The 25000-nt window shown below is 40.5% G+C and overlaps 1 protein-coding gene across 2 annotated transcripts in view; it reads right to left on the reverse strand.

Annotated features, from left to right (window-relative positions):
• esr2a (estrogen receptor 2a) overlaps window positions 1-7234 on the reverse strand; it is a 34985-nt gene extending 27751 nt beyond the window's left edge. Inside the window, exons 1-2 of one of the 2 annotated variants that reach the window (XM_062550192.1) lie at window positions 4004-4182; window positions 3744-3852 (exon numbers count right to left, since the gene is read on the reverse strand). The gene's annotated coding sequence lies outside the window, so the exon portion shown is untranslated. Of the gene's footprint in view, window positions 1-3743; window positions 3853-4003; window positions 4183-6950 lie in introns of those variants that run through there. The other variant, XM_062550190.1, reaches the window with a different exon arrangement.
• Window positions 7235-25000: the final 17766 nt, after the last annotated feature.

A 25000-nucleotide genomic window follows, 5' to 3' on the forward strand; every position in this document is an offset into this window, starting at 1 on the left:
TACAACTTTTAGCTTCAGCCTAGCATAGATCATTGAATCGGATTAGACCATTAGCTTCTCGCCTGCTAGCTTCATGTTTAAAAGTGACTAAGATTTCTGGTAATTTTCCCATTTAAAACGTGTCTCCTCTCAAGTTAGAAAGTGCAATAAGACCAACTGAAAATGAAACCTGCCATTTTTCTAGGCTGATTTGACATGGAACTACACTCTCATCTGGCGTAATAATCAAGGCAACTTGCAAACGTACCATAGGCGCAGTGATATCTTACGCAGCATCTGAAAATAGTCCCCATAGACAACAAGCAGTAGTAGTGCCAGTAGCTGCAAGTTGCCTTGATTATTACGCCAGATGAGAGTGTAGTTCCATGTCAAATCAGCCTAGAAAAACGCCAGGTTTCATTTTCAGTTGGTCTTATTGCACTTTCTAACTTGAGAGGAGACACGTTTTAAATGGGAAAATTACCAGAAATCTTAGTCACTTTTAAACATGAAGCTAGCAGGCGAGAAGCTAATGGTCTAATCCGATTCAATGATCTATGCTAGGCTGAAGCTAAAAGTTGTATCGCCAGACTCACAGAATGGCTGGATGAACGGGAACAAGGTAAATATCGATTGTTTTGCTCGAGGGAAGGTGGAAAATGAGCGTATTTCCAAAAATGGCGGAATATCCCTTTAAGACCTGTGCAAACGAACCACTTACTGGGGACTTAGAAATGACCACTAAAAAAATGTGTGTATCGAAAAACACCGGCGGTGACGCAAGCAATCCCTCCAATCACCGGCGACCTCAACACCTCATGCTCCCACTTCGAGTCGGAGATACAGGCAGAAGTCGCTTAAGCCGATTTTCAACGATCTTTGGCTGCAAGATAGACAATGAGCGTAAAGCTTACTTAATTATTCGTGTGGGCGCAGGGATTATTTTATGGGGGGGGGGGCGGGGGGGCATCTGGGTCTAGACTTTTTATTGGGGTGGCACTTGAGAACAATAAATACTATACCAAAACGTCTTAAAATGTTTTGAAGAATAGGACAACTGATTTTAATGACGTAAATAGATTGGGTAAACCAAACGCTGATGCACAGGTTCATTCACAGACAACCTGAACTCACCTGATGCTATTTTTTAACCCGTCCGTTAACCATGAATATTATCATATATTATAATATACATATTTGTATATTAGCCTGTGTTAAAAGAAGAATGAGATGGCCCTTTTTAACAGCTTAGACTATTTGAAGCACAGTTATAGACAGTTATAGACAGTTTCCTAAAATTGGAAACGGCAGCAATCGCAAGCAGGGTGGCCAGGATTTGACCAGTGGTTGCCGTGGCCACCCTTGGCCACCACGAAGCTTCACCCCTGTGTGGATGCCAGATAAGCATGAGGGGGCACTAGATATCTGCTAAAGTGGGCCATTTTATTCACCAGCCTAATAATAAGGTTATAAATAGACTTATAAAATATCATCTGAGCAGAGCAGGGGCGGGGGACATTAAAGTGTATTTCATCTTTATCTTATCTAATTTCATCTTAAAAATTGGCCACCTCCACCTCCTGTATGTTCCGATGCACTCTGACACAAAGGTTAATCGTTATGGAGACCACACAGAGCAGAGAGGTCAATAACACAGCGCCTTGGCTCGCTTTCAGTTTCAGCGGAACAGGACATCTATGGAACAAACCTGACAAACACTCTGACTGACTGACCTAGACACTGTCTAAGGCTAAAAGTTAAAACTGGAAAAAGTGGACTTCAATGCTGCCATACAATTATTCTGTTAGAAAGACAGACGTACAAAAGTAAAACAATCGCTTTGCATGGGATTATTATTATGAGCCCCACTAGACTTTCATGAAGAAAATTTTAGTCTGGTCCCAGGGGCCACTCAACACACCTGACAAGTGTGATTTTTGTGATTTTTGTGAATTTTGCGGCGAGAATGTGCAGGTCTGAACGGCGGTCATATTTTGTATAAAAGATTTTTCAGACACATTTTGGCCACACCCTGAGAGTTGTATTTTCTTTAAGAAAAAATATTTTTGATATGCCCTAATGACTATAGCCTTGGCTTGATGTAAATATGTCTGAGGTAAGCAAAGATTCTCTTTTATAATAAAAAGTACTGACTTGATTTTATCTGACAGAGGGAAAAAAAAACTCTGGTCTGTGAAGCACAACTTGACCCAAAGTTAACTGATTTGACGAAAGAAAAATACAAATTGCTACAAGACAAAGAAAAATCTACAATGAATAGACATGTTCTTTGGTCTGGACCTTTGACTGTAGAAAATCCACGTGTAGGCTACTACAAATATCCTGAGCGAACCCATTAAAAGTATACTTTTTTACAGTTGTGCTGCTGTTGCCCTGGAAACCTGCCGCTCCGTTTAAACCCTACACCGAAGACAGCAGATTAAAATAGCTGAATGCACTCGCTGCCTCTCCCACCACCACCAGCAGCACCACCACCAGCAGCACAACCAACAGAACGGACAGACCTGCTTCTGATCCCGCAGGGACCGCAGACTATGAGCTGGCGATGCTAACCCCCTGCTGACTATTGTCAGAGGGAGGGACAGAAGAGGGAGGGAGAGAGAGAGAGAGAGGAGAGAAGGCAAGAAAGGAGGGAGGCAGGAGGTGAGAAAGAGAGAAAGAAGGAAGGAAAGAGAGGGAGAGAGAGGGAGTGGAAAAGAGAAAGAGAGAAATGAAGAGAGGGAGTAAGAGAGAAAGAGAGGGGAAGAGAGAGAGAAAAAGAGAGCAGGAGAGAGAGAACAGAGCCAGGGAAAGTAATGACAGTCAGCATCATCATTCTGCCTGCGCTATCTTCATTCACAAAAACAACAGCATGACAACAACAGGTACAGCCCACTCTTAAAGTCGCAGGGTAGCATCATGAATAACGATGACTGACTATAATTCATATCACTTCACATACAGTAGGATGAATGGTCCACTAGTACTGTACACAGGTGCTCTTATGCAGACTGTATGTTGTCTCTTTTCTTTTCTGGGGGTTCCTGAATAATGTATGGGCTTGCTCCTACGCAGTTGATAGAAAATCCACCACCATCACACAGAATGAATGGGCCACTCATGGGCCATCATCATTTGGATGATTTCTTCTGTGAATATTGTAGTTTGTGATATACTGGCATTGGCGGGGGGGGGGGGGGGGGGGGGGGGGGGGCGTCGGGTCCAAGTGCCCCTCAAGGACAGGACTCGGGTTTGAGTCCAACATGCATCATTTCCCGATCTCACGCCATCTCTCTCTTCCTGTCAGTCTCTGCTCACAATGACGGCAAAAAAGACCAAAAATACACTTTGTATACTAAAGATATACTGACATGTATTGGGCAGCCTTTTGGAATGCTGACAACTCATCAGTAGAGACCTTGAGAAAATGTCTCTGATACCCGTACACGGCATGACTGAGCCAAGTCATGAATTAAGTGGAGTTCACTGAAGATCTTCAATGAGGTTCTCTAGTAGTCTGTGTCCAGGAAACCAACACTTCATTTCAATCTCAAGCATCGCAACTCTACTGACACATATACAGTTTGAGGAAGACGGAAGGGTGAGTGGCTTGCCATCTGCAACCTGCCTACACTTCACCTCAGCTCACCTTAACCTCATTTACACCTCATGCGGCAAGACTGCTTGACATATTTCCTGAGGAAACATACATACAATTTATACAATAAATATATAAGCGTGAGAAAAATAAATATTGCACATACTGTATGCTTCCAATGCCTTTAAGCAATGCTATTTAAACTGAAACTACTTTCTGCACATGTCCGAGTCATCCTGGATTCACCATCACCAGACCATAGAGCTGCGTGCTACCTGCAATAACGAGCAATTGACAGAAGAATAACAGATAGATATACAGATGACGTGATTTGCCGGTTAGACATTTTGAAAAACTATTTTTAGATTAAATCACATTTAAGGTTCTGCTAAAGTGAGGCAGAAAAATTTGTGGGAACAAACTCACTGGTGGCAAAACTGCATTCAGCACACCAGTAGAATTCCAAACGGCAACAACAGCAAAGTGGGTGATCCTTTCACGCCATGTCTTCGTGAAAAGCTCTCTTTCAGTGCTTTTCAGATCGGACCCTGGGCGCTCCTCAGCAGTCTATAAAAGGAGAGCTTGAGAACCGGTCACTCCGGGAGTTCTTCCCGGGAATTCAACTTCACATACTCACACCACGCCCCGGTCCACCCCATCCCACCCCACCCCACCCCACCATGGCCTCCGAAAGAGCCACCCTCCGAAAAGACTCAAGACTTTTTTTTTTCTCGCCTCCTGCTCCAAGACGCGGATAAAAGGGAGGTTTTCCTCTCCCCTCAGGACCTTGACCTCAGGCTGAATGACATTCCATCACCTTCCTCCCTCCGTCTCCGTCTCCCTCCCTCCTTCCATCCAACCATCCCTCCTCCAGACCCTCCCCCACTTCCATACTATGAGAAAATTCCAGTTCAAATGCGCCAGGAGAAGAGAGAGAGGAAGAGAGGAGGAAGCAGGGGGGGGGGGGGGAAGGAGAAGGAGAAGGAGGAGAGAAAGGAACTCCACAGGTTGCCACCACCTTACTCATTCCTCAACGGGAGCGAGGGGAGGGAGGGAGGAAGGGAGGGATGGAGGGAGGTTAGTGCATTTATAATAGCCTGTTAATCGAGCACGAGAAGATATAACATTTGTGAGTCTAGAAAAGGCACGCGTATGCAAGCGCGGTTTGTGAACCGGGCAAAGCCACGCTGTGCGCAACTTTGTTATTCCTCGACTCAGAAGTCACAACCTAAGCGGGATTCATGCGTGTGTGCTCATGTGTGTGTGTGTGTGTGTGTGCGTGTGTGTGTGTGTGTGTGTGTGCGTGTGTGTGTGTGTTGGGAGGGGGGGGGGGGGGGGGTTGGAGAGAGGAGGGTCTCCAGGGTGGTGGCTTGGGGCCAGCTGCACATGCAGTACCCCGGACCCGAGCAGGCTGAGCTCAAGGCCACAGGCCTGTCTGCTCCCCCGCTTCGCTCCATTCCGCGTCGCTCCTCCCTTCTCCTCTCCTCCACACCCCCTCCTCCCAGAAACAGAGCAGAATTACGGGAGAGAGAAAAGTGTACTTGGTCTGTGTGAGAGAAAAAGGCCTACGGCCTGAGAATGGGACTACGGGACTACGGAACTACGGGACTATGGAACTACTATTTGGGAGAAGAACTGGAAAATACCCTGATCATCCAGGCAAAGAGACACAGCATCTTTAACAACAAGGTCAAAAGCTACTGTATGTTGAAAATGAAGACTTATTAGCAGAAACACTGTTAACATAGTTCCCTGTACAGATGGCTTGTAAAGCATAGACACATAAAAAAGAAGGTGATTCAGACCTTCATAATGAAGCTTAAAATACTAGAGTATTACTTAAGTAGCCTATCACTAAAATACTATTTTTTTATTAACATATTGTGAAACCTCACTATTTGTGCAAACATCTCCAAGGAGGAAGACATAAATAATTAAGTGTGGCCTGCAACTATAAATCTGGTTATGATATTCCCTTTTTTCACAAATAGACAGAGAGGAGAGAGAGAGATAGATAGAGAAGGAGAGAGAAATGGGTCTCTGAGAGCGTGACATACTGTATTACAAACTGCAAAGTTACACAATGCACATTTACTTTTAGGGAATTGTCCTTCAGACTATATTTATGAAACACCCCCACAAATCTAGCGTCTGGCGACTCCCTGCGCAAATGGAATTTGCGCCATTTCCGAGTATAACAGAGTCATAAATTAAGAGCACTAAGAAATTGGAATAGGCTTAATTGCAAAAACAGCTTGGAGACCAAATGTCACTCTCGGATGTTCTAGAATTGGCGAATGATATAAAACAAAAACAAAAAAAACAGGTAATGCACCAGATGACATTTATGGCTGCTTGAGGACAACTTGTCCATGTCACTGTATTTATAGACGCAGGAAACTCCTAACTACTGTAAGTACTTGACTGAGTTCTCCAACTACGTGCGTTCCAAATATAGGCGAAATTCGATGGATGGATGGATGGAATTTACGTTCTTTACTCAGCACAGCAGTGATACTTCCAATAGTAGCCTTTTTAATAACATGCACTATTTCTATACTGTACCAGTATAAAACGATGTTAGGCAGAATATAAAACATCTAAAAGGAATTAATGGATGGGATGGATAGTCATTAAAACTTTCAAAGTAGGCTATTCAGATAAAGATATCAGGCTCGTTTAGCGGTGATGCTTGAGAAATCACGCATGCTCACAGTTGTCAAAAGTGCACTCAAGTGCAATTTGAGCGTAATACAGAGTTCTACTGAAGCTGGGTAAGTGAAAGACGGCCAGTTTATGAATTGTAACAACTCTAGTGTAGCCTAGGCTATCACAGATCAGTGGTTACTTTGTGTACAAAAAAATCATGTTCAACAAGTGGTTATATCATGTAGAGAACAAAAAACGTACTTAACTTGTGTGCTAACCAGCCTATAAGATATAACCCCGGGGAATTTTAGTGACACAAACGGCACTGTCCCCCCAAAAAACTGTAAACAAACTCAACTCATATTGTGTTGGGCAAGAGGTGGCGAGGGCCAATAACGTCCTGTGTAGACATACGTGATGCAACAAGTTTACCTGGACTTTGATCTTTGATGGTTTAATATCAAAGGTGACTATATAGCTAATCCTAGGCTACTATATATAGCTTTATTTAGTCTATGACTTAACTGTTCATTTTCATGATAGCATAATCTAATATTTATTGATGCCATTGTTAGTCGCTTTGAACAAAAGTGTCTGCTAAAAACTATTAACTAAACATAAACTCTATGCATCGAGAAAGAAGACGACTGCAGCCTGTGCCGTTTCATAAAATGGGCTATGCTACGCTATGTCCAGAATAGACGTCAGTGAAATGCGTCCTTACCTGTTAAATCAACGCAGTAGCAGCATAACCTCTTCGTGCCCCTCAAAAAGTCGGCCAACTATATAAACTTCACACACACCGGTAGGCTACTTGCACCTTTTCCAGTTTCCCCTAAATCACAAGAACGTATTTTGAGGTAAGCCGAACTACCGTCTACTCGGGTGAATTCAACACGCAACCAGATAGAAAAGACTGCGATGCAAATGAAGACGTCAGGCGCAGTGAGCGACACAGACTCCTGCTGGAGCGGTTTACAGACCGACTAGCCGCCAGCACCCACCGTGGCCCAGCCTGCGGGCAAGAAACAGTCACATTAAATAGGCCTACACAGTCGCCGACGTCAGTAACCACACCCGCACGGTTTCAGCCAGCCCCCAACATTTCACAGACTGTAAAACAGCATATATTAAAATACGTTTACAGTTTAACGCATCATAACAGAAGGAGTTTGAGGGCGGCAATCTCAGTGCGCCGTTGAAGTTTGTGTTGTGTCAACAAGAACAACAACCGCAATAAAATGTTTTCAATGTCAGTGCCTTGAAAAACAAATGCCCTGAAAATATAATTCCTACATTGATAAAATATTACAATCAACACAATACAATATAATACAATACAACACAATACAACACTTCTTGAATGTCCCCTTGGGGATCAATAAAGTATCTATCTATCTATCTATCTACTGTATCTATCTATCTACAATGTAGCCTATTGACGGGACAAATCCAAAATTGCACGCCACTCACTGAATCTGATTATTTGCATTGCTCATGATACAAGGTTTAGGTGCAATAAGAAGTTAAATGATAAGAAATAAGATTCTCCAAGGATGAAGTATTCAATGCAATGCTGTTTATGAATTGTAACATAGCTCGCAACGTTTTAAAGCAACAGTTTTTGCTGTAACATCATGGGCTTGAACAAGATTGTATTTTTTTGTGACATAGAGTGATATATGCAGAGACGGAATCAAGTATGTTGCTCTTTCTTCTCTTCTTGGCCAGTGGACATGCCAACCCTTGTCTTCTGGGGAAACCACCCAGGACTTTAGACAGTATCACAGAAGGAAATATGAGGGGTTTGGTCTAGTCTAGCCACAGCGCAAAAAAAAAAAAAAAAAAAAAAAATCTAACTCAGATTTTATTTCAATGCACTTTTAGGCTAGTAGTGTGGGTTATTTCTTGATAGCCTACTTGTCAGGGGCATTATGAAATCTACATTTTTGGTTGGGCACTATTGGAGTGGTAGAGGTGGTGGTGGTGGTATTTAATTATCTTAAATTTACCATTTTGAAAGACTTTGAGGGGATTGACAATAGTCTGGGTGGGCATTGCCTATCTTCAGTGGCCTCAGTGCCACTGCATGCACTGTATGCTACATGTGATAAAAAAGTGTAATGCCTTTGGATCATTCTTTTGCCCTTTGTTATGAGTTCCTGTTATACTGTAGGTGTCCCTACATGCAAACCTTTTCTTGTGCTCCTCAATGCTAGCCTGGCCATCACCAGACCAAGCCCAATCTATTGAAATTGAACATAGTCTGGCATAGTTCAAATGACTCTGAACGCTTGGATAGTCCAGTATATTGGATAAGCCCGTTTGTGATTGGTTCCAGCAAAAATGGAACAGAAGCAGGACAGATAAATGCAGGTTTCCAGTCTGAACTGGCAGAACAAGTGACCTCTGGCCTACTGCAGTGCGGATTTGGATTTTCATCAGGGCTACTCGATTACGGCAAAAATCACAATCATGATTATTAAAGGTCAATACTGAGATCTAGGCCTGTTTGACATAATCGCGATTATGTATTTAGGATGTACATGAAATCGTAAGACTTGATTTTTCACTTTAGGGTAATTACCATATTTGTGTTTGCAAGTGATGACTTTTGTTTCACAGATATTTTTTTTTCAAGCTTGATACATTTTACAAAAAGTTTAAGTTGCACTTAATTCGTTCATTTTTGTTTAACCAAGAGGATGGACACATGCTAAGATAAATGTAAATGTGAGGTTTTTGTATTGTTTGTTTGTTTGCAAGTTCATTTGTCAAAAAAAAAATCTTACTAATAATCCCATGAGGGATTTTCTGTTTATTACGTTTGCACTTAAATCCCAATAGGGAAATTATTTGCAAAATGTTCAATAAAAAAACCCCCAGCATATTTCGAATAATTTCTTTGCCGTTTGTCATTTCACAAAATAATTGTGATCGAAATTTAGATTTTACTTTTAATTTCAAAATTGAACAGCCCTACTGAGATCATTATTAGAACATGATAAACCGAAAACAGATAATAAATAGTTTATACATGCATACATTCTGGTGTTTTTTCACATATAGATCTCTGTTTCTAGAGGTCACAGATTCTAGGCATGAAAACAATCATTTGGGGGCTCATGAACAGCTATAGGTGTTCTGTTGGCTGCAGCAACTCAAGGTTGTTAGAACCTGACCATTGAAAAATATAACACTGCACACTGTGCACAGTGCATAACATGGCGCAATAACCTCCATAGCCACATTGTACAGCTCTGACCTCTTAGACCTCAGCTAAAAATGACATCATGAGCATGCAAATTTCAGTTGCACAGGAGGGAAATGACTGTATCGTTAGATTAAGCTGAAAGGCAATCTGGGGGAACTTTACCACCTACAAAAATCTGTGCTCAAATTCCCAACTGATCTCAATTTTCTGGACATGATTAGCAGAGTTATTGTGCTTCAGCCTGTTGTTCAACATCACGTCTACTGTATGTCACCTCATCTGTAAGCCACTCCAGTTGGTTCCTGCGTTTTTGGCATTTAGGAAATGGGCCTCAAGGTGAAGGTCAAATGTGCTCACGGAGCCAGGCTAATGACTTTAGTATCCTGTTGTCCAAACTGGTATTTTACTCATTCCTACTGGATATTGGAAAGAAAAGTTGCTTGAAAGCAGAGAAGTGAAAGTCCAGCTTCAGAAAGTAAAAGTCCTGCCACATTTTTGTTCCAACAATTCACTTAATCAGCTGATTCTAATTAGCACAACTCCTTAGAAGACCAGCTAATTAATGATATCACCGGTGTGAATCAGACACATAGAACCAATAGCCTAGGTTCACAAAAGGCTCTTCCTGTACACTCATTTATTTCCGGTGGAAATTAAACTGTTGTATCGGCATCTTCTGTTACATTATGCTCGTTAAATCTTCCACTCTGACACTGAATATCTTGTTCAACTAATACAGTAATAACAATTTCAACACGTATAAATCTTTCTTTGTCGTAACGTGCTGATTCCCAGGTGCAGCATCCAACCGGGTCCGTGTAGACACTAATTGCATTACCAATAGCGGCAGGCTCAAACACACCTGGCTCCACCGGAAACAAATGAGTGTACAGAGAGCCTTTCCTGCATGTAGCCTATTCATGGCTTTCATCAGGTCCCTTTTCACAGGTGTATAAAACCAAGCACCTACAGTAGATTATGAATGCAGACTGCATGGTGCTTGATTAACCCATCTGTGGAAAGGGACCTGATGAAACCCATGAATACATGGCAGTATCAAAATGGTATGTCATTCTCACTGGCACGCCACCGATTTTAGATGTGCATTGCTAAGCTGTGCAGTGCGCACCAATTTATGTACCTTTGTGTGGGTGGCATGGTTGAGCTGGGGCATTCACAACAGCAACTACTCCTACTGTAGATGAACAAGTGCTTGTTTTGCTTACTTGTATAATACCGTTTTTGACTCCCTGCTATTTCTGAAGATAATGTGTTCATGTCTTAATGTATTTGTTGAACAATTCTGCCAAGCTACTTTTTGTTGTTAAATAAGAAATGTCTTAACATTATTTGGTAAATGTCAAAATAAAATGTTGAAATACAGCATGGGATAGATTCTTCTAAAGAGCTGTATTCTTGGTTTTACAGTCTGATGTGGAAATGGAGATCTAGTGAGAGAATATTAGGAGCTGACATCTGGCACAGGTGTGCATGCAAACTGGATTTTGCATGTCAAATAAACCACTAATCTATTAATCTAGTAATGCCTGAGATAGAGTTCTATGTGTGACTGAAATATCTGCAGAATGTCGACTTAACCTCAGAGAGAAGTAGAGAATGGTGTTAGACGTGTAGTATGATGTCATTGAGACTGGTGCCAGATAGCTCCATCTTTGTTGTTGTTGTTGTTGTTGTTGTTTATTTAATTGTGTTTTGTTTTGTTTAAGGTTGGTTTGTTTTGGTCTGGTTTTTATTTAGGTATCATCTGTTTTCTGGGTAATGGTATAACAGTTGCAGTGCAGTTGTACTCCAAACCAAGATCTCTAGATTTGTCATGAGTCGTCATAAGAGGAGTGTAGTGTACAGTAAATGAGGGAATGGGAGAAAAAGCTGTTCCAGATCTGCTGAGTATAGGTCACTGTGAGAGGAATGCACAGAGCCATAGAGGAAGTCGGAAGGTGCGCTGCAAAAAATTGCCTCCAGGAAGTGACATCGCTGATCTCAACATGATAAAGCACATATATAGATTATGAATGCAGACAGCTTAATTACTGCAGGCTGATTAACTACTACACCCTTTGAAAAGGGACCTGATGAAACCCATGAATAGGCCAATATTCAGCCACCATACAGTATAGGTTCTCGTTTCTTGACGGAGTGTTCTGCAATAAGGCATGTAACTCCCCATGTGCTATTGAACTTCATGACTAAAAATATGTGTATTCTTTGCTATTTTTGGTGGCCTTGTGCAGACAAAGCATCTCTGTTCTGTCCCATCCATCCTCACTGTTAAGCAGGTTTTGGGTTGTTGTTGTGGGTCTTACAAGTTCACATAAACTCACACAACTGTTTCATCCACTGCTAATGGATATAATACAATGCTGATGTAATCCAATATATTAAAAATACATTAGCCACTTTGAGTAATCAGAATACGTCACAAAATACATTTCAGGGCATGTGCTTTGAAAATCTGTAATAGAATATATTTTTAAAGTAACATTTGCAACTCTGATTGTGGGACAGTGCTGTTTTAAAGAAGCACTTACTGTTTTAATTTGCTCACTCTTTTTCCAAATGCACAGAAATGTTCAGCAGAAGCACTTTCAGAATTGTGTTATTGCTCAGAACCTAGAAGCAAAAAGTAGCCGTTGCCTTTTTATGTGAAATCTCTTTTCAAATAAAAAGCCAGAAGGGCTACAGTAGCAGTCCATCAAAAAAAATCCTCTCCCATGGCTCATGGCCAGTATCCTCACCACCAGTGATAAACCAGCCTGAAGTCATTTAGGCACAAGAGAAGATTGTAAGGAGTGGTGGCAAAAAAAAAAAATGGGGATGACTCCTTTATTTCGCTTCCCGTACTCCAACCCTTTGTATCTTTGGCTTCCCGCGGCAAATCACCCCGGAATTAGGGCCACTCGTCCCTCTGTTCCTTCCCCAAACCCAGCGCACTATTTCGGTAATCACCAAAAGCGCTCGTCGGGAAGCCTGCTCGCGCCGCGCCGGGCCGGGCCTCCTCATCCTCCATGCCACTCTGGTGCCAACGGCCCATTTGGCACCGTAATGGAGGGCATTAAAGGGGGCGCTGTGTGACCCCATAGGACCGGAGCTCCGCTGGTTTTTCCTCTCCGGGCATAATAATAATAATAATAGTAATAAAAAAAAAAACCAGCCCTGAAAATGTTCAGTTGATCCAGCCAGCTCTTGTTCATCCAATCCAAATCATGGGATTGGAGATTGGCTGTTCATCTCGTACAGTGGAAATTACCTGGGCTATTTTGTACTACTCAGTGGAGATGAAATGTCAATGAATGACGTTTGGATAGTCCAGTACGTTGATGATCTCGTTTGTCATTTTCTCCAGCGTTGTTAATCCCTATTACTGTGAGAGATTATTTTTTTTTTCAATCTAACCTTGGGGATTTTCAGCCTTTGTTTGGACAGACCATGAAGAGAGAGATAGGAAATGTGTGCGAGAGACAGAGTGTGTAAAATAAGGCACGTGTCTGGCTCAAAACTGGGACCCAACGGACATTGGGCCATACATGATGAACAGTGATGCCGCTCAATGCTTGTGTACAATGCGCCATGGTCCTACAAATAGATTAAACTATTGTACTGTACACTAGACACATTACTGTACATTGGAAACAGAAAACTGTGATGTCCCTATCCGGACAAATGAGATGTTGTGATATTTTCAACAGAGTGTATAAATATTTGTGTACGTTTTTCATTTCAGAATTTCGTGAACTCGATCTGCCTCTTTGGATCATTGCAACCAAAGCATACAGTCATGCTGCAGCGCATGCTACCATGTACAGCAGCTGCAATCCTATGCCGACTTGTTTTGATATTTGCCAATGCCAGTCCATTGGGCAGATGTATGCCAAGCTAATACAATAACAACAAAAAAACCCTAACTTCCCTTTCTCACTTCTATGAAATGTCATGCTGTGCAGCCTGAAGGTCATCCAGGCCCTCTTCTCTTTGCCCTCTGGAAAGTGACCTGTGGTGGCGCGGTTTTGATTCCTTGTCCACGGGTCATCCAGAGGCGGGCGCGCATGTTTGTGTGGCGTTCGCCAGGACATCTTCCCCTTAGTGGCATAGGTTGATGCCCCAACTTCTCCCTTTTTGTTTAAATGGTTTCCGGGGCGAATGAGGCCAACTTAAGTGAAAGTAAGAGATGGCCTAAGGCAACATATTGCTGAAGATGTCAAAAATTGGTGGCAAAATTGACATTTTATCAGACGCTGGTAACACTTTACAGATAGGTCCGCTTAACAAACAGTAACAAAAACGTAAGGAAGCAAACTGGTGTTAAAAATATAAGTGATGTTCGATTGTTGTATATATTGCTTTGATTACACAGTTAACATCAACACATCATCTGTTATTAATTAGTTATTACGAACATACATTAACATTGATTAAAGCTGTGTATTGTAAATGCTTAATAAATATTTACTACTGCAGGCATTAACTTTGGATAGCCTTTTTTACTTCGAAATATACTTTGTTGGGTTCTCATCAATTTGAATACAAAAATAATAATGTATTACATTAACATACTCAAAGAATCACAATATCAGTAAACTGATATAAAAAAAAAAACACCATCAAAAACTGTGAGATAATACACATACTGTAACTTGACTCAGGTCAAGGTTAACTTGTAGGTCAAGGAGATATTAAGGCCATACAATAGAGAGAATAATGTAGAAATGGGTCACACGGATCCTTCACTGAAATACCTCTGATCTGACTCTCTTAGGAAAAGTCTGTCCCAGCCTATGTGTGTTCATCATGTGCAAACCATTTATTCAAAATCATTTATATTATATGGGTGCAAAAAATACCCCAATGTCATTTGTTTTGTCTAAAACGTGTTTTAAAAAGACACGCTCTATCTCTCTGCCTTATAGTAATCTGCTGCTGAAATGTCCACATCCATTCAGAAACCAAGGAATGGCCAAAGAGATGACGATCTCACAGTAAACACATTGGAGGAAGGATGTGCCTGGCCTGAACATGACCAATGAGCAATAAATGAATGATATGCATGATCACTCACAGGGAATTGGACCGTGAGATGTGGCCTGGTTCTATCTGGGTTCTGGTCAGGGACCAGTATACTGGATGTGTCACAGAAATGGAAGCTTTGGCACAAGTTACAGTACCAGGAAGATGCTAATTGCTTCATCACTTACGTCATATTTCTGACCAATCACCAGCCTCTACCTGATGTCTCACTTCACATAATTGCAATGCTGCTTCAAGTGCCTTCATCTCGATGTTTGCTCTCCATAACCACCAGCCTGGTCCCTGTTTATCTGCCCCTGCCAGCTAATAGAAGGCAGGATATGTGGGTTCCAAGACCTGGAAAGATATCGGAGCCTACACCAATTTTTTTTTTAAATTCTTTTAAGTGTTATTTTCACCTGAGCATAGAACTACTTTCAACTACACCTACTTACATAGTATGTGCCTATGTTGTTGCTGTGGTTAACTGCATCTGTTAATGTGATCACGCAAGACATAATTTTAAGGCCGTTCATTTGAAATCCTTTTCATGAACTGGTTCTCATTGCAATGGGGATAAGGACATTTCCTTAGAGGGTCCCTGCCAACTTTGCCAACTAGAAAGCTGACCTCCATGTACAGTATATCAGGGACAGGGATGTAACGCAAATCGATTTTTGAACAAAACAGTGCATGATCAGGTTTTAATTTCACTTGTTCAACATCAGACGTCAGTACGATGATTAATACTATCCTCATCAGGATCAGACATGCATTACTTGGGATACAGACCTTGTGTTCCAATTTATCTATTAGTGCAAGGAACGTCTGTCTGTGTGTCACTCTGTCTGTCTGTTCCACAAATACTGTAACTCTCGAACCACTCATCGGACTGCTCACAAATTTGGTGGTTGTCACCCTAATTGCACGAGTGTGTGCAGTGCCAAATTTCATGTTATGCTAACAAAAAATGCCACATCTACAGGCTCTGCGCTAGTTTAAATAAATAAAATATTATTTTTCTGTCATTATTTGTCTGCAGCTTATTCAAACATGAGAAAATTGTATCGTGAATCACAACGGATCAAGAGTTGAGTGTATCACTATACATCCCTGATACAATACAATAAACACACTGGACTTTGACATAGCAGGGCCGGAGAAGCAGAGTGGATGGAAAGAATCCGATGGCCGAAAAAAGCAGAGCATGGAGCAGGTTCTGAAATGGAGTGGACCCAAGTCCCTTGCTGTGCTCCAGTGGAGAGCTCCTTTCTGAGAGGGTTATTTATTGGCAATGCTGTTGCTACATATGTCATGGTGTGGGAGTAGAAATCGCTTTTTCAAAAAGCAATTTAGAATCAGTCGGGTTGGAAAAAGAAATTAGCCATAACTTATGATGGCTGACTTATTGACCATGATCCAACATCCATCATTCACCTGAGGAACATGAATGTTGACTTTGCATTGTCTTTTTTTCCATGCTGACTTATTTCATTCAGAGGCTGTGGTTAAGGCAATGCACCATCTAAATCACCATCAAGAGAACAATTCCTATATTGCAGTTGATGCCAGTAATTATTTATTTCAATATAATGATTATATTACATTTCTCTGGCAGCAATATCTCAAAGGAGCTGCTCACTGGTTGGTCACACGCAAAGGGTGAGTCAGACTCTGAGGTCCAGTGTAACTGCACCTTGTGTGTACTGTAGGTGACAATAAAGAAAATAAAAATAAAATAAACTTAAAAATAAAAAAGTAAAAATAAATAAACTTAACAAAGGAACTGGGTGAGGTGACATGAGGTATAATGTTTCTTTTTGAAGGATAAACCAATATTTATTTTTTGCTTATCATTCTACCATTGAAGTGTATGCAGTATACAGTATAACACACTCCAGGTTATACCTCACTATATACTATAACCAGGCAGTGACTTACATTTCTATAACAAGTGTAAGGTAATTAATTACACAGTATTAATTAAATAGAGATTAATTCCTTTAATTTCATTCATAGAGGAAATTGCCTTACTTTGAAAGGGGATAAATGCTGTTTAAGGCACACAAGCAGCTTCAGAGAAAAAAAGACAAACATGTCTGGAAGACTTGTTGCTGGGGAATTGGATGAGCTCATGCTTGGTCTGTCAGTCAAAATGGGTTGTTGCTGTTCTGATAATTTCCTGTTGAAATTGTTGTTGTTGTTGGTGATGATGATGGTGTTGTTGTTGTTGTTGTTGTTGAAACAACTGGTGTTTGCTGCCTTGCTTATTACATACTTACCAATGTAACTGCAAGTGATCTGTTGAAGTCACCTTTCATGACCTGATGAGCTTTCCCCGCGCTGGTGGATTTATTGCAAACTTCTCCTTTTGTTGCCCTTTCTCCTTCTGCCAACCGTTTCCTGTGTGAGAGGAACCTAGGCAGCAGATTGCTGAGGTTGGCAAAAATGTGATTTCATCGGAAATTTCAAGGTTCATATTTCGTCCTTATATAATTCATTTATACTTAACTCAGGGATTTCACACTAGCCAAACTGGGGTTTGCTCTGAGCTGAAGCTTTACGTACCTATTTCTGCATGTAAAAATGATATGCTGTAATTTCCCAACTATTAGCCGCGGCTTATACATTGATTTTGCAAAATTTCGTCAGCTATATACAACAGCAGATACAGTAATATGATATTAATATGATTTTGTTTATTCTAACTTGCATACAACACTGTCCTGTGGCTTGTACGCAATGCGGCTAATACACAGGAAATGACTGTACTCATGACTCTAAAGACTTTATGATCTACTCTAAATTATTATAGAACTTATTTTATATAAATATAGATATTTATAGGCCTAATATATAAGATACAATAGAAAATGTACACACTGACTGAACCTTATTTATTAAGAAACATTACACTTTCTTTAATCTGATTGGCTGCAAACTGAAAGGAGTGAGACATCGATCTTTTATCTGCCTTCTTTCTTTTGTAATAGAGCTGAATTAACCCAAGGGCCAACACAATCTGTGCTGCTTCGAACACATTGCGTTTGTTATTCAACACAGAATGTGCTGAAAATAATACAACTGAACTTGAATTGCTTTTTAAACACATCTCTTTGTCCAGATAGGGACACAGTGTTGTTTCCAACACTTTTGTTTTAAGAGTGCACCCCACGCCACACCACAGTCAGCACCCCCCTCCTCTAAGAATGCCCAAGGCCCATATGGAACGATTCTGCAGCAACAGAATGCATGCTGTCCACTCTGTACTTGGCTGCTAAAATGTAAAGCACTTTGAGCTGCATTCTGTGTATGAAAGGTGCTATACAAATAAAGCTTATTATCATTATTGTTATTGTTAACATTATTGTTATTATTATTATTATTATTATTATAATTATTATTATTATCATCATCAGAGGACCCTCTTGAAAATGAGATGCCACATCTCAAGAGGCATTCCTCTTCAAATAAATAAATAGATAAATAAATAAATAAATCATCATCCTCCTCATCATCATCCTCATCATCATCATCATTGTGAAAGAAAGAGTGCTGAATGCAGAGCAGCAACACATGGGACTTGTTTTCCGAGCCGAACTGGAGAGTGCGGTGGCGGGAACACACGCCGAGCACTGAAAGCAGAGCAGCGGCTCTGAAATGGACCAGAACAGCCCCACGTAGGTACCTCGCTGCGTTAGAGCGTGGCTTTCTCTCGAGAGGGGCCGAGCAGGCAAGATGGTTATTTGTCGCCACGCCCTGTTTCACATTCTGCCGTTGGTGCACGTTGTGACAGAGCAGAGGGAGTAGCTTTCGCTCACCAACAAATTATTTTACAAATTTAAAAATCACTCAGCTTGAAAAAAGAGAAATCAGCCATATATTGTACAACCTGTCCTCTGAACTACTGCCTAGAATGCGTCACTCACCTTCGTAATAATGTAGGCTTTGTTCGCCTGGCAAAAAGAAATTGACTCAATTCCCTTACACTTATATTGGCTTATTCGGATACAACAGTTATATACGAAGTTCTACTACCTAATTGGAAAGGCTACCCCTTGAACTAGTTCCTAGAGCTTTTTTCACACACACACACACACACACACACACACACACACACACACACACACACACACACACACACACACACACACACACACACACACACACACACACACACACAGATAAACACACACACACACACACACACACAAAAACACACACACACACACACACACACACACACACACACGCTAGAAACAGTGAGCTCACTAGGAGCACACATACTGTACACGCCTGGAGCAGTGGGAGGCCCGTAGTCCAGGGAGCAGTTGGGGTTTTGGTACAGATGAAAGTAGGTTTATTGACAAACTAGAAGCTCATGGTACCAGGAAGCATTAAAAAAAGAAGAATAATCAGCATTGCTTTCATCCTTATTCTTTTCATCTGTTCAGAGGACATTTGCCATGTGACAGTAGTCTCTGTAGCAGTGTTGATGTTTAGCAAATTTACACAGAAGCTGAATTATTTTGCCATAGATCAAAAAAGGCATTTCTGCTGTCTTGGCTAAGTTGAACATCAGTCATGGTCCCTAGACCTAATATTCCCTGATTGTCGCTTAGGCCTTGATTATACACACGGTAGTTGGTCTATTTAGGAATGAAAAAAGAGCTAAGATGCACATATATAACCAGTGCACACATTTCATCTATAAAGAGTACTGTAACTGAACACTTCTTTGTCTTTGTCCTATTCATTGGCTGACATTTCAATTTCAGTTTCTGTCTTCAGACTTCATTAGTTGTACTCAGCAAGGCCATCCGTTGAAATGGTAAACCTCACTAACAGTTACAGTTCATTTCAACAAAAGATTTTCCAAAATGAACTGTCTGCAGTGCACACTTCAATCCTTTTAATAGCCACACTTTCGGTCAGACAACCATCATCGGGGCATACTGGTCTTTGCTAATCGGCCGTCTGACCAAAAGCATGCATGGCTATTAAACTTGCAAAAGGATTGAAGTGTGCAGACAGTTTATTTTGAGGTTTTCAATTTTTGTTTCTCTGACACCTTCCTGATTGTATGTTGCGGTGTAACCGCAAATTCCTCGTTATCCGTCCTAATTGGGCTAAATACTGCAGGTATACAAATATTGCACACAAATTACTGACCATCAACAGACAATTGCACTCATTGATGCACTTACTGTATTGCACTCATTGATGCAGTTACTGTATTGTGGTTTTTACTGTAATTTGTTGTTAGAACTGCTCTTAAAAGTTTAAATGTTTTTTACCATGTTAGTCGCTTTGGTTAAAAAGCCTCAGCCAAATGTAATGTAATCTTTCTTGAATTGCATCAGCGCCATACCTAAACAAACAACTACAGCAAAAAGTTTATACCAAAAAATATGTGTAACTGAAAGCACTAGAAGTGTGTCATTCTACATGTTTGATTGATGACCCCGTTCTTCTGAACGATAGTGAAAACAGACTTGTCTTACTGAGAAGATCAAGTCTTCTGTTCCCACGAATTGAGGAACATCTTCAGTAAGCGTTCTTTCATTTCCATTCAAAGTATTGGGCACCATCCAAGCAGTCTTGTGAAACATCGCTTAAAACAAAAATATCTCTTTTCAGTGACGACTCACACACACACACACACACAAGACCTTTTATGTACCACTGACAGACTACAAAGTTTCCTTTTTTTTTCTTCTTTGTCTGGCAAAATAAAATTTATTTCAGTGTCTCCCTTGGCAATTGAGTTGAACCTATTAAAGGAACTTAAGCATGTTACACTGCTGAAGCTCCTACACTGTAGACTTGATTTAAGTTTGTTTTGACGGGTTAAGTGCTTGTTAAAAAATGACACGAAATAGAATCCCACAAATAGATGACCGCGATTGGTTGTGATCGGTCTGCTTTGATTTCAGGTCCAATCAGATGTCCTGTAATGTATCCTCCACAGGAAGGGGAGGAGAGGAGGTTGTGTCAGAACCATGTCCACTCTATCTGGTGCCGTTCTTTACTGGCCCAAGTAGAATCTGGTTGTGTAATGATACTGGACCTGCTCAAAGAGTGAGTCTGTCTCTCCTTTAATCTCTGTCTTTCTACCTCTCTCTCTGTCTTACCCTGAGAAAGAGAGAGAGAGAGCCTTGGCAATAATGTTTCTGAAACTTTCATGCCAATAAAGCTATATTGAATTGAATTGAATTGAGAGAGAGAGAGAGTGTGTGTGTGTGTGTGTGTGCGCGCACGCTTGTGTGTGCTTCTGAGAGTGTGTGTGAGCAAGAGAGTGGTGTTTGTGTGTGTGTGTGTGTGTGTGTGTCTCTGTGTGTGTGTGTGTGTGTGTGTGTGTGTGTGTGTGGCCTAGGTCATGTACTGTACATAGGCTGGCGGTCCGTGGACTTTGCATTTGGGGACTAGACTAAGGCTAAGCAGCTAGTAAAATACTGTTCCATATCAGCAGTTATAGGAAGTATGTTTATTTGGAAGAGACAATGTTTCCTATACCCTTGAACCTGTAAACTCATGATAGATTGCTGAACTGCTTTAATCTACTGGATTATTCAAGAGAATTGATTCCTAATGTAACTTGACTTGTAAAGTGGAATCAAGTACATAAAATGTGCCTGTCATAGTGTGTGTTTGTGTGTCTGTTGTGTCTGTTTCTGTGTCCCTTTCACTCTAGCTACAGTAGGCCTATGTGATAGGGCCTTTGACCATCACATTGTGCTATGATGTATTAAGGGTCAAAGCTAATGTACTGTAAATAGTCATTACCAACATGTAACAAATTCAGCACGATGGATTTCAAAAGCAACCAAAGAAAAGGCATTTCATGCACGGTGACTAATGCTATTGCCAAAAGGCTTTTTGGTATTTACTATTCACACTAATTTATAGGGCTTTTAAAATGAGCAAAGTCGATGACAACTGTGAAATGGAATATACTGTAGGTAGGCTCTGTGGAACCTCTCGATTTAATGTTTGCTGGTGTAATTTAAATTGCACTGAAATTGAACACATGACCTGAAATTGAAGTATTACAGTTACATAACCAGTACAATGATGTGAAAAGGCAATTAGCAAATACAGCCAATACAATTATTTTTTTAATAGGCCTATGTCTTGAGATGAGACACATTGTTTGGTTTTAATTACTGCTGTATGCACTGAATAACAATTACGTTCAAAATCTTCCCTCTAAAGAAGCAGCTATTCTCAATATAGCAAAAACATTTCTTCCACTTCCTTGTTTTTGCTTTTTTGAAAACAAGGCAACACAGCTAAGAGAATTTACCGTCACGAATAGCAATACCTTTCTAAGAGTAAATAAGAATACGGTGTGTTTTGTAACCATCCATTTATAGAGAGAACACAGTCGTGTTTGTGTCACCAGGGCAGTTTGATCAGTCCTGTAGCCCCCTCTTCTGACACCAAATGATCAATTACCAACAATTACTCACCTACAGTACAATCAAAATATGATACAATCAAAATGGGAAATCATTGTGCACCATCTTACCTGAGAACTTGCAAAGCATGATTCAGGAATAAGTAATCCATTCACTGTCACCTTTGTGCATAACATGCATGATATCATATTTATGTTTAAATTGTGTAAACTGTACATTTTTCACAGGGCATATTGCAATAAAAAAATGTTTGCTGCACTTCTCTCAAACAAGTTCTGTTATTTTGTAAGCCTTCATAACCACACATCTAGCACATGTGACAAAGCTAGACAACAGTAGGAAATTGTTTAGTGATCCATACTTACCTTTAAGATCCACACACTCATTGTAGTGTTAAAAATGCCTGACCCCGTATCTGAACTGATTAGAGTTGATTTTGAATGATTTGATTTTCATCCACACTGGCCCAGTGGCACACCTGGCCCCCTTTCATCATTTAGGATTCATGGGATTTGGGGTTTTCAACAACCTCTCACACACTTACACACTCAGTTACGCTGAGGTGCACAGAAAGAGAGAGAGAGAGAGAGAGAGAGAGAGAGAATGAGAGAGAACGAGAGAGAACGAGAGAAAGAGAGAAAGAGAAAGAGAGCCCTTGTCCACACTTCTGTGGCTGTTTTGTGCAAAGCCCCTGAGCCCTATCTCTGGCCAGGTCTCTCTCTCTATCTCTCTCTCTCTCTCTCTTTCTCTCTCTCTCTCTCTCTCTCTCTTTCTCTCTCTCTCTCTCTCTTCCAGAAAGTTCCAATGACAGTCATTACCACTGCTCGCTTGCTCGCTCCGCTCAAATGGGCCCAAATAACGCTTGTTATCCTCATGACATTCAGACTCCAGGGTGTGTGCGCTATTTACCAGGGCAAAATGGACGAAGAAAAGCTAATGGGCTCTCCTTAGCTGGGATCGAGACACAAAACGAGGGGTCAAATGGAGGCAGATCAGAAGAGGAGGGACAATACCGGATGAGTCACCGTCCAACAGGTGACCACGATGTGCAAAAAAAAAATATAATACACACTCACCAGAAAATCATGGAATGGTATTAAATGTACTTATAGTCAGATGAACAATAATTGGCCCCATGAATAATCCCACAGACACTTGTACATTTTAAAGCATTGTTAAAGTTTTTTCTCTGCACTCTGTGCATTCACACAGCAAATATCTTTTTTTTTTTCTAAAAAAAAGATGAGCTTTTTAGCAAAATGTTTGACATTTTGTATTGCAGCACTACTGTCCCAGAAAAAAGCCAGATGAATATATTGTATACCAACTTATTGTAACATTTGTGATACTCCTTACAGTTTTTTCCCTCCCTCCCCCCCCCCCCCCCCCCCCCCCCCAATTTGGTGCAATTCTTGAATTATCATTATGTTTTTTTCTCAATTGCTTAATGCCTCTGTCAACTCTCACATCATGCTTTCAAAACTCTAGCCAAAATGGAATGCTTTTTACAAAAGGCGCTAACAGTGACATAGTATCTCAAATGTGAGGAGGTTCAGCCTTTTTGCCCGTTTTTACCATTTGTTGATACTTAACATTGTTATTGTAGACTATGTTTTAAAAGGCAAATTACCTGTAAGACCAAAAGTAAGAAGACAAATTCATACATTGAACTACAACTTTCCACACATTTCCATAAAAGGAGTTTCACACACATTCATTGCAAATTCATGATTATGGAAGTTGTATACAGTGTATATTAGCTGTGAATATGTTTTCCATTTGGAGTCTTCCATATTGGAGTCTTTATATGTGAGCTTTGAATACAGTCTTGCTCGATCGCTCTAAGTCTAATGCTTGTGTCAGCATCTCCAAACTATTACTGTAACACACAGTTCTAAACAGAAGCATCAAATGGCCAAAATGACACATTTTCCTTCCAAAAGACACACATTAAAGGAACACTTCACCGATTAGCATTAAGCTTTGTATCTTTAGAAAATCAGTCATGTTTTTGAATGGTCATGCATCATTCCCATCTCAAGGCAAACTGAGGGAATGATGCACGACCATTCAAAAACATGACTGGTTTTCAAAAGATACAAAGCTTAATGCTAATCGGTGAAGTGTCCCTTTAAGAACCGTAGGCACCTCAGATTTGCCCCCTGGGGGCCAAGGTGGGCATTTATCAAAACAAATCAACAAATATGGATTGTATTCTTTGGGAAAAGGATTGAAAATGAACAAAAAAAGTGCCCTAGAAACCTGATGACAGGAGTGTAGCATGCACACACCCCACGCCACTCCCCTGAGTTCATTACAACCTTCCAACGTCCATACCCCATTCAGTGACATTAGAAGCAAATTTTGCAATCAATATAGTTAACTCTGAATAAATGCTTTTCATTTGTTCAACACATAGATCCAATCGAGCTTGTCGTTTTCAGGAGAGCTGTGTTAATGTTTTGAGGATAAGTTAAACAAAATGAAAAATGTTTATTTGCAACAGATGACTTCTGCCGTGCTAAGAAGGTGATGATCAAGATCAATCCCAGTTTCATTACTGTAAGTGCATTTAAACAATTGAGAAAAATGGTCATTTAAAAAAAGGTGTACAGAACATTGTGAAATCAATGAAAACGTGGTAGCACATTTACAAGAGATGACTTCTGGTGTCCTGAGAAAGATCAACTGATTCCAGTTTCATGAAGTGCATCTTGGTGCACCGTACTGAGTGCGTCTTAGTTTACAGTATGTCTCAAAGGCAAATTTATGTTAATCAAGAATAGAATCAACAATTTTCTGTACTACTATGAATAAGACAGTTAAAATGCTGTTAATATGATTGTTTATTCGGCAATAATGTTATATGTAAATGCTGCCTTTTTTGTGTTTGGCATACATCCATTTCAACAGTAAAAAATGATACTGTATATGGCATACATCCATTTTAACAGTAAAATGTTTTACTGTATGTGGGATATTGTAAAAGTTCAGACAGGATCCACATATATTCCCTATCTAACTTACCGCTTGTACTGCAGTTTTTTGCCTGACAATGTAATTTATGGTCACATGGAAAACAAGAGAATACTGTTTTACAGTAAGTTTACAGTAAGT

The sequence above is a fragment of the Sardina pilchardus genome, chromosome 12 (genome assembly GCF_963854185.1).
Source record: "Sardina pilchardus chromosome 12, fSarPil1.1, whole genome shotgun sequence".
NCBI lineage: Eukaryota > Metazoa > Chordata > Actinopteri > Clupeiformes > Clupeidae > Sardina > Sardina pilchardus.